We start from the raw sequence: 14,206 nt of genomic DNA, 5'->3' as shown, positions 1-14,206 counted from the left end.
GACTTTTTGTCAGAATATTTTATGACTTTTGAGCAAACTAAAATCTAGCAAGATCTCTGCCAGGACAACTATAGAATCCTCACCTGTGCAAATAGGCTGTTTTTTCAGCATTTTTAAGTTTGACTGGGGCAGGTTTATGCTACTAGCTCCTTGCATCTGTGCGGTGTTGACTCAGAGATGTAATTTATATTGATATGATTTCCTCTGACTTCTGCCCGCTCCTTGATGGTTTTGTTTCACCTGTTGACATAAACTTGGCTGAAATGAATGCTCTGTTAGTCATGGGTGAATTAGCTGCATGTGTGATAGCACCTTTCTGCTGTGTTCTTATTATTTTCAAAATTGTGTAATGGGATAAGTATGTTTTTTTAAGAATTAGATATCCCTTTTCTAAGGCTTTACATGTACATAATTCCTTTCTCCTGCACACCTCTGAATAAACTTTATGGTTTTATTCAAAGATGGATTACACTTGCCACCATCACATATGTCAGAAAGCATGCTTGTCATTTTTGGAAGTGACCAAGTTGAATTAGTTCAGTTCTGTGTGGACTGGCTGGATCTGCTTCTTAAATGTAAGAGTCTATGACTATGTTGAATTCTCATTTCACTTCATTCTCTGTACTCCTATATTATCTCCCCAAATCGACAAGGATACTTTGTATTTGCTGCATACCTTACTTCAAATTGCGTAGCAACAAAAGCTGAAGGTGATGGACAAGTGCACCTCAACTTGATCTACTCCACCCGCCAGGATTTTCTTTACTAATCTGTTGTACTCTTCTTGAGGATAAGGACCCCATTTTAAACCTTTTTGTGTTTCCCTTGGTTTCTAACACAGTGTCTTGCCTAATACTGCATGGAGACTTTTGCTGATGAAATTACTCTCAATGACATCATCTAATCATGGGAATTATCTTGATTGCTGTCAGATCCTTTGTAAATAGAGCTTGGAACACTTAAATTAATTGGTATGTAATCTTAAAGTACTGGTTCAAATATAGGAAAAGACCTTTTTAGAGGAAGTATCTAATATTTTTCTTCCTAAATTTACCTTTGGTGATGGATTACTGGGTCTGAGACTATACACTTGTCAGGAATGTTCCATTGGTAAAGGAAACTCCCAGCAACATGCAAAAAAAAAAAAAAAAAATTCGAGCTATCTTAAATTTGTAAGACTTACTTTGATTTTCATTAGCAATTTTTTAAGATAAAACAATGAGGATGATACATGACAAGAGAAAAAGATAGTTACATCAGAAACCTGCTCTCCCACTCTGACAATTTATGGTTCTCTTAGTTGACTTCCATTCTGAATGTTATTTGAAACTCAACATTTTTGCCTTGGACACTATATATATATATATGTGTGTGTGTGTGTATATATACATATATACGTGTATATATATACGTATATACGTGTATATATATACATATATACATGCATATATATACGTATATATATACACATATATACACGTGTATATATACACATATATACATATATACACATATATACATATATACATGTATATATGCATATATACATGTATATATGCATATATACATGTATATATACATATATATACATAAGTGTGTGTATATATATGTTTTTATATTTTCTGTATATCTTCTATATTTTTTGTCATATTTACTTCCCTTATATTTCTTTCTCTTTCATTTGTACTTCCTTATATTTTCTTTACAATTTGCATTGATTTTTCGAAGTTTGCATCATAATTTTTTAAGATGGTGAGCATAACTTTTTTCTTGTAACAAAAGTTTCCTTTTCATATGATTATTCTTCTTTTGTAAGATTAAAATAAAATCTAAACACTTAGTCATTATGCAGGGAAAGAAGTAATTTCCCATTAGATAATTTAAATAATAACACTCTTTCGCTTAACCAGCATTCCTTTTCTTTCAAGGATTACAAAGGACATTCTTTACAATGCACAAGTACATTGTTCTCAGAATTCTTATCAGCAGATTTTTTTCGGCTTCCTTTGTAACTCTCGTTATGTGTGTAAGAAAAATGTTGCTGTGTAAAAGAACTCATTCCCATTTTTAGAGTCGGGATTCTTAGACTGTGTTGTGTATTTTCATTTTTAATAGCCAGTCACTGACTTTGAATTTTTCATTCATTGTCAGTGCTGTGCTTCAATGTAAGCTAGAAGTATTCTGTGTCACTAGGATAGGACCATTAGAATATGGTGTAATGTTTGGGAAGATGTAGGCAGTAGGATGATTTTTATCTCACACTAACCAAAAGTCCAACTGAAAGGGCCTTAAAAGATGAGGATTTATATTAAGTCACATGACAAGAATTTCAGAGGAAGGGCCATCCGTGGTTGGTTAATAGCTCAACAGGGTCGTTAGTGGCCCCAGCTTTTCTCATGTCTCCTGCTGTCCTCAGCCAGCTCCTCGCGTGCTCAGCACATGGCTGCAGCAGCTCCAGCAGCCTCTCCTTATGTGGTCTGTATCAACAGGCAGAAGAGGCCTTTTCCAGAATCTCCCATAGACTTACTTTCTCTTCTCAGTAATCGCAGTCAGGTCGCATGCTCTAAGCTAAACCCATCACTGCACGGGAAATGGAATTGCTGTCATTGGGTTAGCCCATCAGTCCCCAAATGCGTCTGCAAATCAGAATCATCAGGGAATATTTCAAAACTGCCAAAGCCCAGGCCATACCTCAGACCATGAAATCACAATCTCTGGGGGTAGGCATCAGCATTTTTTGAAGCTCTTCGGGTGATAACAATGTGTAGGAAGTGTGGAGCCAAGGCTTAGCCTGATCAAGGGTCACTCTTTTGGCTGGGCTGGGGAGGGTCCTCCTCCAGGGTGCTTAACCAAGCAGAAGGCAACACCCATATAGAATCAGGGTTCTGCTAGCAGTGATATAGACTAGGGAAGAGGCTCAGGTAGGAAGCAGAGTCACCCAAGACACAGGCCTGGGATTACAAGTGCCTTATTTTTTGTTCTGCTCTCTCTGATTGTGTAACTGTCAGGTTCATGACTACGCCAAATGTCATGCCCAGGGTCAGGTTCTGGTCCGTGCTGAGGTTCCAGGGAGTGGGTGGATGAGCAGAAAGAACACTCGGGGGATCGTAGGCAGGTGAAAGATGATTTTATTCAGCAGCAGCTCTCATCAACAGCTTTCTCACACTGTCCACCCTGTCTTGGCTGCTTAGTCCGGCAGCCCCCATACACAGCTGCGTAGCCGGCTCTCCCTTGCCTTCAGGGTCAGTGGCTTAACTCTTTCTCTCTCTGGCCACAAGCAAGTCGAACGTGTCCTGGCTCCCCTCTGTCCCTCTGCAAAGACGGACAGCTCTGTCTCTCTCTTTATCTGGGCACCCGCGTGCCCACCATGTCAAGCCATGTTGAGCTGAGCCTGTCAACGGGGCAATTATACCTTTTACAGATAATAGTGGCTTAGAGCCAAGTGATGGCCTTCCCATGTTACAGCTACATGGCTGTGGTAACAAGTGGAGTTCTACACCTGCGCTGTAGACTCGCTGAGTCACTCTGGATGTTTACCTCGACCTATCCTTTACCAAAGCACAGCCATTGCCTTACAATAACCTTGATCACGTTTTTAAACAAATGTTTCTTCATTGTAAAGTGAGAATAACCATAGCAAATTTGCAGCATTGCTTAACAACTAAATGGGAAAACAGTCTCTAAATTTCTTAGCACTTTGCCAGCCAGCAGAAAGTAGGCAGTTTGTGAACACAGGCAGCAGTGTCGGGGTGGTAGAGTATAATAGTAGTAGTAGAAAGAGTAGGAGTTGTTACTGATGCTGTTTTTGTCATTGTTATTATCATTACAATGCTTATGGTAGAGGACGGTGAACTAGATCAGAAGTTCTCACTTCTGGTAGCGCATTAGAGGCACCTTGGGGGCTTTTAAAAAGCTAGTGCCTGTCCGTGCCCAAACTAGTTAAATCAGGCTGTCTGAGGGTGGGCCCTAGGCATCAATGTTTTTAAAAAGATCCCTAGGTGGTTTAAATGTGCAGGCAGGGTTGAAGTCCACTGGACTAGAAATTAGGAGAATATTAGGGAAAAGTTTGGTTTCATTAGTTTTGTCTCACGATTCCAAATGGACTAGTTTGAGTCACCCCTGCAGCCCCAGGAAAACAAGGCTTTTGAGCTAGTTTGGATGATTCTTTGCATGCTTTATGCCAGATAGGCTCTTTTAATACCTCTATGCAAGTGACAGGACTTTCTGGCTGCCCAGCCATTTCATTTATACACACTATTCTGTGGGCCTCAGAGTGGATTAATTAAAAGGGACCAGGTGCCTCCTTGTTTCTATTTAAAGACTGTATGCAACACTTTAATATAAAAAATTGTATCCTATTCACTGTGCTTGTTTTTAGTGTTCTATGTGTTGCTTGTGCAATTCATTTTCCTAATTTATAGAAGTGTGTTTTTCATTAGCTACAATGCAAAACCAATTATGGATGTGTTATATAGAAACCTGCTTTAAATATTCTCCTAGCTTCCTAAGAGTTATAATTTTTAGATGCATTGTTTACTAGGCTATGGGTATGTTTTGTCATATGTTGAAAGATCACACTGGCTATAAAAATAAGACGGTGAATAAAAAGCCACAAAAGCTATAAACATCTGTAAAAGAAGTTTTCTAAGCAAGGCTGCTTGTTAGAGGGAAACTCAATGCATTTTGATTGTATGCAGCTGGTGGCACATGCACTTTCAGAAAGGGGCCCATTAAGAGGAACTGTTAGATATATGGCATGCCGTACTGTGGGCTGTAGCTCTGTTCCCTCAGCTGTGTGTAATAGAAACCCATGGGGCCACACTTGCAAACCCTTCTCTAAATTTCACCCACGATTCTGTTGCGAATTTGGTTTATAGAAGCAAGTAGTCATCTTTTGGTCTCAAAGCCCATCATGCTAAGGGAAGATTACTAATCCTACCTGACTCCTAGAAAAGTGGAGGACTCCGAAAATCACAGCATGGGTTTCACAGCCTCTGCCATGGTGAGGAGCACACATCAGTCTGACCTCTGATCAGTGGTCAGGGCCACCACAGGCCCCTGTCTGTAGCTCTCTTTTATTCTTGGAGGATCTGTTGTGGGATTGACATATGAAGTACAGATGTTGGCCCAGTTATACACATACCCTGTCATATAAGAGTACAAGAAGCCCTTTACTCCAGACCCATGTGAACAGCTTGGCTATGCTGGGGTTGGGGAGAGAAGGGCCAGGTTTTGGGAATCTACTGCTCACCAGTCTGCGTTTTTGTGGCTCACAGTGAGGCCAGTCCCTGGAGCACTGGGTTGTCTCAAAGCAGGCATACAAGACACAGTTTCTGACTTCTGAGATGGTTTAATGTTTACACGATCCATCTTCCTGATATCAAAAATAGTTCCCCTAGTCAGAGAAAGACAAAACCCCTGATGCAGAAGGATAATGGCGATATTTTTAAGTTTTAGAATAGCATGAAAGCAGCTTTTAGAAAAACAAATTTAACTTTTTAGGAGAAAAATGTGAAATCTACAGAAGCAGAGAATAGGATAATGAATCCCCAAGTAGCCCCAGCCAAGTTCAACAAGTATTAATTTTTTTTTTCCATTTATAACTTCCTCACTACCCTAGCCATAAAACTTGAATTTTTATATGTAAAATTAAAATTATATCTAATTCAAGGTGTAAGGGTAATTATGACGGTAGGCATCTTTATATAAGGTCTATTGTAGAATTTGTTCATCTAGATTATGATAAAATTGAATTATGGGCATCCTAAGATCAAAGATATTTTCATTCTAGACCAGTGCTTTTCAAAAGTGTGGCTCGCAGACCAGTGGCAGCCCACAGACTCTTTATTTCTGGTCTATGATAAATAAAGAAACCGTGAGGAAGTGTTTAGAACTCTTACAGCATTTTGGCATTGCTGTGACATTCAAGTACATGATAATTTTTCTAGTAATTCATTTTTAGTATATTTTATAAAAGCATCACTCTGCAACAGACTGGGAAAAAGTCTTTAATTACAGATGGTTTGAGAAGCACTGTCTATAGTGTTTCTGTGGTTTGCCCCCCAGGGGACGTTTGGCAATGTCGGGAGATATTTTGGGTTGTCACAACTGGGTGGAAGATGGAGTGGGGAAGGGTGTACTACTGACATCTAGTGGGTGCACAGGACAGTCCTCACACCAAAGAATTATCTGGCCCTTTTGCTGAGATCCAGAAACCTTGCTCTGGACCACAGTGGGGAGTTTAAGTACTCTGTGCCTTGTCTAAGGAAAGTTTGGCAAATAGTTTCTTAGTACAGGCTAGAAAGTCAACAACTGACTGTCTGTGATCTTCCTCACAGTTGAGGCTCCATATTCCACAGTGAAAATTAGTGAGACATTTTGCAGAAGAGAAAGTTTGAGGGTTAAGTGAACCTGCCCCACATCTTTTAAAAATATAACACAAGCCTTTTTTGTTTACAAGTCAGTGTCATCTATGCCACAGTTTGTAATGTGTCTGACAGATCAGCCACTATGGTAGCAGCTGAGAAGATGGGAAACTAGGAATTTATAAAATTTAGTTTATCTAGAAATTTCATATTTAAGAAATTCACACCAAATCTGTGCCTCATGGATTTTTTTAAATGAAACACTATTTTGCTTTCATCTGAACCTTTGTTTTTAACATTTTTGTTAAGGCAAACTTCTCTAAAATCAATGATATAAAATTAAAGGCATTAAAATGTTCCACTTTTGCAGAAAGGTCTAAGTGTAAATTGATGATATGGTGTTCTCAAGGTCTCTCCTTAGTGAGAGTCCCTTATGAATTTTTTAGATTTTCTTTTAAATTTAGAAATAGGAAATAATTATCTGATGAAATATGTCATTTTTATGAGTTTTAATAGAGTAAACATTAATGGCTATAAAATAATCTAATCTAGAAAAAGTAGCCAAACAAAATTAATTTGGAACAAAAGGTATGCATACCCTTTAAGTCCTAAAATGTCTTTCTGTGTGTGAGAGAGAGAGAGACAAAGACTGTCTTCCACATCTGATTCCTCTTTGATAAGCTTCTCTAAATTTTATATGAAATCCAGGTTGCTCACATGGAAATTATTTCATTAAGTGCGTATGCTGTGGCTTTATTACAGCTTTGAGCAAGACAAATAGAGAAAAGGTGTATCCTTAGTGCATTCACAGAAGATATAACCACAGAGGAACTTGTGTTTCACTCGCAAGTTGAACCTTCTCCTAAGGAAACCCATGATTATATATGTTCAGAAGACCACAGGCTCTGACAGTCCTCACCATGCTCACTAGTCTTCCTGTTTTCTTTCATTGCCTACAAGTTTCCCTTTCTCAATTTCAGTAGAGTCAGCTATCACTGTCATGAAAGAGAACATATTAAGCATCATTCTATGATTTTGTGACACCTTTACCTTGGCCTCTGACTATAAGAGAAAGAGCTCACTGGTTTTATTTTCCATTTTATTTGATTGTGGTCTAATGTAAACCATAGACAGCAACCACAGGAAATCTTTGGATTATGTACCTACTGTGTGTGGATCATCCACCTGTGATCCATTCTGGGATGGATCCATCCAGGGATCCGAGGTTGACTCATCCTTATCCTTGGTAGCCTGTCTGATGGGGTCATAACTCTAACCTTTTAGTCAGGAATTCTTAGCTCAACTAAAAGAAAGCTTCTAATCAATTTCTATTTCTAAGGACTTCATGTTCAGAGTCCTCCAAAGTTTATCTAAAATTTAACTTTGTTTCTGTAGAACCCTCTCAGATGATGTTGAGATTTATTAATTCAGTTTATTTTATCAAAAAAAGGTAACATTTGAAGATACTGTTCTTTTATATAGGTGGGCATTAACTACACAAAATACAACTTTTTATTACCTAGATTACAAGGTGCAGCACATAGAGCTGTGTAAATCCTACCTTTTGAATGAATTCTGCCAAGTATTGTTTGATTAAAGCTAGACTGATGAGACTCCTGATTAATTCTGCCTCTAATAGATTACACAGTTTAACTGACAAATACATTGCCTCCATTTAGTAATGATTCCCAAGTTGCGATGACAAAGGACAAGCTATTTGTCAGTTAAACTATGTAATCATTCAGAAACAGAATTAATCAAGAACCTAATCATTCTTTCTCTACTGAAATTCAGCTAATGAGCTAAAGTGTATAATTTATACTACATATTCCACTCAGGAAGGCTCTAGAGGCAATGAAGTTTTTTTTTTTTTCCACAATGTTCAAAGAAAGGAGCAGGAACAGAAGTCGGTGCCTCTCCAATCTTATCCCCTGTACCACTCAGCCTGTTCTTCTAACTGTGTTGACCGTGTTCTGATTGGTATTTCTTTGGCATGGCTTATTAGGGGTAATGAAAAGAAATTAGTGAGGGAGGGTCTATGTGAGGGTTTACTCTCTGAGAAAGAAAATGCATTTATTTTCTTCTATTTTGGTTTATTTGGTTCTCTTAACTTTAGAGGTGAGTGGCCTATGACCTCTTGGCTCTGCCTCTAGTATAAGAGCCATTTACTAGAGCAAGAATTCTCTAACACTTGCTTTGATGACATTCACTATAAATTGGAATCCTTTTCCATGGTAGGCATTAGAAGTTCCTTCAAGGAGCACTATAGACAGTCTGACTAGTATCTGCCATGAATTATATATCTTCTTGTGATATCTTCAGGAATAGTGCAGGCTCTGTGTAAGATCTGGGATGAAGAAGAGAGGCATTTGAAGGGCAAACACAGCTGCCTGTTAATATACTTAGTTATGACAGAGAGCCTTTCTTGCCAGACTAACATAGAAATATGATCGTGGGGCCTTCATATGCTTCTCTTAGGGCAAAATCCCAAAGACTCCCTGGCTTTAAATTGTTCTAGGTAGAGAAGAGGGAGTCCAGGCAGATTGAAAACTACTTAATCAAATGGATTTCTCTTCAAACTTCTTTAATTGGAAGAACCTTTCTAACACTATACATGTTATCCTTTACTTTTCTGCCAACATGCATATATAAATACATGGTTGTTGTACTTGTAGTATATTTTGAAGGGGAAAATAAGGAAAGGTAATATAATTTCAACGACATTTGTAAGTGAAGTATATTAAATTAATCAGCAATAGCATGTATAAACATGTGAAAAGTATCAATATGTGAGTGGATAATGTGTGTGTGTGTGTAAGTATATAAGACATTATTGATTCAGCTAAGGCAATGATTAATACGTATTTGCATTTTTAAACCTCTTGTGATAACTACAAAGCCCTCATGCCTCACCAGAATCTCAGTATACTAGCAGGGAGCCAGTCTTTTAAGCATCTGTATGAGCAGTGTCTAGGATACTCACCCAGATAGTGTCTCCTAAGAGGAAATTTGAGAAGGAGTAAAAGGGTTGTTCTTAATCTTTGGTGCCCAGGTCTTGATTTTCATTGCCTTTTCTTCCCTGATACCTCTTCTTGCTCTTAGGGTGGCATTTTGACAGTTCTGTCTTAGGATGTTCTCTGCAAAACCCTCACCTGTCATTGGCAGCTGCCATGGTGCCATGCCCATCATGTCTTCACAACTTCTGGTCTTACAAGTAAAGTGTAGGGATTAAGCTTTTTGTTTCTTCTCGTATACTTCATAATAATGTCTTTGTATGTTTTTTTAAAATAAAAGTTTAAGTAGAATATTTGGATATAATACAAGCCTTAATAAGAAATCCCAGCAACTTCAAACAAATTCTGATCCAAATACTTAAAACTACCTTTTCATTTTCAAGTTTTTGAAAAACTGTGGAATATTTGAAGAAATATTTGAAGTTGTGAAAAGACATTATGTTTATTCAGACTAGAGGGGAAAGCACATTATATTTTTTGGACTGCAAAGGAAATTGAACATTTTTCCTGATGACTGGGGAAGACTCATTAAGCATATTTTTTTACATCTTTAAAATTACACACATAGTTACTTTCATTTCTGGCAACATGGTAGATACTCCATATCCCGGAAAAAAGGCCCTATAAGGAGCACTTATTAATGCTGGATAAAGCAAAGCAAACAGAAAACATCTGAACTTGTAAAAAAAGTAATGATAGCCCTCAGGATTCAATGAACAAAAATGGAGCTGAAAGTGAGTGATAAGTTCAAGTTGAGGATGCAGCACCTGCAGGGTGTTTGCCAGTGTTGGTAATCTCAAGACTTGATTTTTCATGGTGTCAGGGAAAATGAGACAAACTATATGTTCAGATTATAGGGCAAGATGGAATCCCATACCACTATTATTCTTGGACTCTAGAAATGCTATGCTCAAAATAAAATTGGGGACTAGACATAATCTGCCTTTGGTAAAGGTTGGTACTTGAGACATTTAACTGTTTTGGAGTAATTGCTGGCTAGGGAAAGCTTTCTTCTTAGAGTTTATAACCGCAATCCTTCCCTCAACTGTGGAGTTCAGACTTACAATATCTGCCTCACCAGAAAACCCTAAGGCAGTAAATCAACTTAAAACAGTCTTTGACTGATAGCATCCCAGAGTGCCTGGCAGCAGCAAACACAAATGCTGTCTGGAGGGACTTACCCTCAACCTAGGGGTCACAGGATTTTAACAGATAAAGACCACCAAACGTGTGCTCACGATTTCAAATCCCAGACACCCAAGGAAACAAAAGCCACGAGCAGGAGACAGGAGAAACCACAAAAAAGAGAACTAGACTTCCAGACATCTTAAGATAATGCTTTATCAGATAAAGTAAATTATATAAATGCCTAGAATATTTTCAAATAGGCATAAACAACATGCGTTGCTTATGAGAAAAATGAGATTGTATCAAAAATGGAATTGGGAAATAAGCAAATAAAACTTCTAAAGGTTAAAAATATGATAACAGAAATTAAAAGCCCTAGGGTCCCATTAAACAGCAAGCTGAAAAGAGAATTGATCAACTGATTTTTAAAATCAATTGACTTTAAGAAATTAGAGTACAACAGAAAGAGATGGAAATGTTAAAGAGATATTAAGAAATATGAAGAGTAAAATGAGTCTATTATATATCTCATTGGATTTGTAGACTTTCATTCAACAACAAATGAGAAAAGTAGTCATACTCAGTCAAAAACAATTTGCCACCAACAGATCCTTGGAAAATCAGATACATAAAAAAGCCTGAAAAGTAAAGAAATTGTTAATCATGTGTAAAGCTAAATCACGTTGATTATATAAAATGATAATGATTTCATATTAGGCATTGCAATGGACTGAATATTTTCATTCTCCCCAAATTCTTATGTGAAATCCTAACCATCAGTGTGATGGTATTAGAGAGCGGGACCTTTGGGAGCTGATAGGGTCATGAGGGTATAGCTGTCATGAATGGGATTAGTGCGCTTATAAGGAGCTGAAGAGACCAGAGTACTTTCCTTCCACCATGTGAGGACAGGGAATTCACAACCCAGAAAAGGGCCCTCATGTGAACCTGACTAGGCTGACACCCTGACCTTAGACTTCTAGCCTCCAGAATGGTGAGAAATAAATGTCTGTTGTTTGTAGTGACCCAGTGTATGGTATTTTGTTACGGCAGCTCAAAGTGACTAAGACAAGCATTAAAAATCAAGATATAAATAAAATACTGCTACATACTAACGTGTAAGAGGACCTGTATTATTCAGTAGGAGATAAAACATATGGATAAACTTTAGTTTTAAACATACAAAGTAAAATATTTTAAGGATAACCATTAAAAGGAAAGAAATAGAGATAATAACTTTTAAAGTAGTACCAGGGGAAAGGATCAATCTAAAACATGTTATAAAATATATGGGAAAAACTTGTAAAACAAATAGGATAATAGTAGTGCACAAAATAAATGTTGGAAATATAGTCAAGTATATCAGTAATCACAAATTTGTAAAGAGGCAAAACTTGCCATCTTATACAGAAGTAATCTTTGGATCACAAAAAAGTTTGGGTTAAAAAAATCTAGTCATATGCTGTTTATAAAAGTCGCTCCCCATACATAAGGATATAGGCTGTTTGAAAGCAAAAAGATGAGTATAGCAGGCAAATACTAATTTTAAAAAGCTTTTATAGCTGTATTGCAGTCATATTAATTTCAAGGTAAAAAAGAATTATTACAGATAGAAAAGGTCATGTCAAAATGATAAAAGGTTCTATTTTCCAATAGCATAATAGTTTAAAATTTGTATATACTTACATACCTAATGAAAGTCTCAAAACATCTAAAATAAAGTGATAGAATCACAAGGATACAGTGAATATTGGAGTATAAAATGGTTTATTAGCTTGGTTTATTAACTTTGCAGAGTTATTTGTTTATTCATAGAAAAGTTGAAGATTCAGTCCCACATCTAGGTACACATCCCTTAGAGAATTGCTTTCACCTATATTCAAGTGTACAAGATTTTTCAGAGGAACATTATTTATAAGAGTGAACAACTGGAAATAACTTAGCTATCCATCACTGGAGAATGTATATAAATAAATTGTGGTATATAGCTATTTAATGTCATATGCCCAACATTTAAAATTAGTAAATATGAGCTACATATGTTCACAAAAATGAAAGCGAGGACTAGAAACCTGTGAGGATAATGTTGAACAATGATAAAGTACATCTCAACAGAACACACACAAAAAGTGGATACGGAATGATAGTATTTACATACTTTCAAATGGCAAAATAATACTCTATCTTAAGGTTCCATTCATACATAGGTAGTAACAATATAGAGAAAGGCAAGGGAATGGTACTTAACATATCTGAGGGAGCTGTCATCCCTGAGGAGATGGGAGAGTGCTGCAGGTGGTGGGGGAGGAGGCAATTGAGAGCGGCACCTGTATTGAAAAGGTTGGACTTCTTAGGCTAGTTGGTGGGCAGATGTATGTCTCTCTGGTTGTTTACATATTGTTTTTTATAGGTCTGCAAAAAAAGTTATAGATTTTTTGATACTACAGAGAAAATATAAATACAGCTTGTTAACAAGAAACATGCATACACTATCTCAATTCAAAAATGTTTTTGTTTTCCTTTTGAGAGGGAGTTTTGCTCTTGTCGCCCAGGCTGGAGTGCAATGGAGTCATCTTGGCTCACTGCAACCTCCGCCTCTTGGGTTCAAGCGATTCTCCTGCCTCAGCCTCCCGAGTAGCTGGAATTACAGGTGCCCGCCACCATGCCCAGCTAACTTTTGTATTTTTAGTAGAGACAGGGTTTCACCATGTTGGCCAGGCTGGTCTCAAACTGCTGACCTCAGAAAATTTGTCTGCCTTGGCCTCCTAAAGTGCTAGGATTACAGGCATGAGCCACCATGCCCAGCCCAAGAATGTTTATAGCAATATTTTTGAAGATATATTTGATTAAAAAAATGGATCTCACTGCAAATTTACCTAAATCTGAACGAAACTTTTTGATGATGCACTAAGTAGTAACTTGCAAGCTGTTGGAATGGAATAATATTAATTAATTTATTTCACAATTAATCCGGGCTAAAAAGATGGTGATAAAACTTAGATGACTAAGTTCCTGGTATCAAAGAAGGCTAAGGAATTCTAAATTATTTTTTCTCTTCATTTTGAGATACTTCTTTGCCTTAAGTTTTCTTTATTGTTTTTATAGTAAAAATGCCTCATTTAAAAATGTAATTTAGATTTTATAAAAGAACATCCTACTGGAAAAAGATGAGGTAATAGAAATGAAAACACAGGAGCGGTGGCTCACACCTGTAATCTCAGCACTTTGGGAGGCCAAAGCAGGTGGATAATTTGAGGTCAGGAGTTTGAGACCAGCCTGGTCAACATGGTGAAACCCCATCTCTACTAAAAATACAAAAAAAAAAAAATAGCTGGGTATGGCAGCAGGTGCCTGTAGTACCAGCTACTCAGGAGGCTGAGGCAGGAGAATTGCTTGAACTAGGGAGGCAGAGGTTGCAGTGAGCCAAGGTCGTGCCACTGCACTCCAGCCTAGGTGACAGAGGGAGACTCCATCGCAACAACAAAAAGGAAATACATAAATCACAGTTGATTTATTTTTAAACTTATCCCCCAAAATCTGTAGAAAATTTAGTTCTAAAGTTTTTATTTCTAGGAATTCCTCTTAGAAAGTAAACAATTTGTACCCTCTAGATCAAGGGTTCTCAAACTTTCTTCATTCATGATGCCCTGAGTATCTCAGTAGATTTTTATGGTACCCATAAACCAAAAGAAATGACCT

At 37.4% G+C, this 14,206-nt stretch overlaps 1 protein-coding gene across 6 annotated transcripts in view; it reads left to right on the top strand.

Moving 5' to 3' along the window:
• The window catches only part of PRDM5 (PR/SET domain 5), a 230,495-nt gene that overhangs the window by 196,957 nt on the left and 19,332 nt on the right, over positions 1 to 14,206 (top strand). The gene's annotated exons all lie outside the window — the stretch shown is intronic.

Source organism: Gorilla gorilla, chromosome 3 (genome assembly GCF_029281585.2).
Source record: "Gorilla gorilla gorilla isolate KB3781 chromosome 3, NHGRI_mGorGor1-v2.1_pri, whole genome shotgun sequence".
In the NCBI taxonomy this organism is placed as follows: Eukaryota; Metazoa; Chordata; class Mammalia; order Primates; family Hominidae; genus Gorilla; species Gorilla gorilla.
Note: the sequence above shows the minus strand (reverse complement) of the source record. Positions and strands in the feature narration are given on the sequence as shown.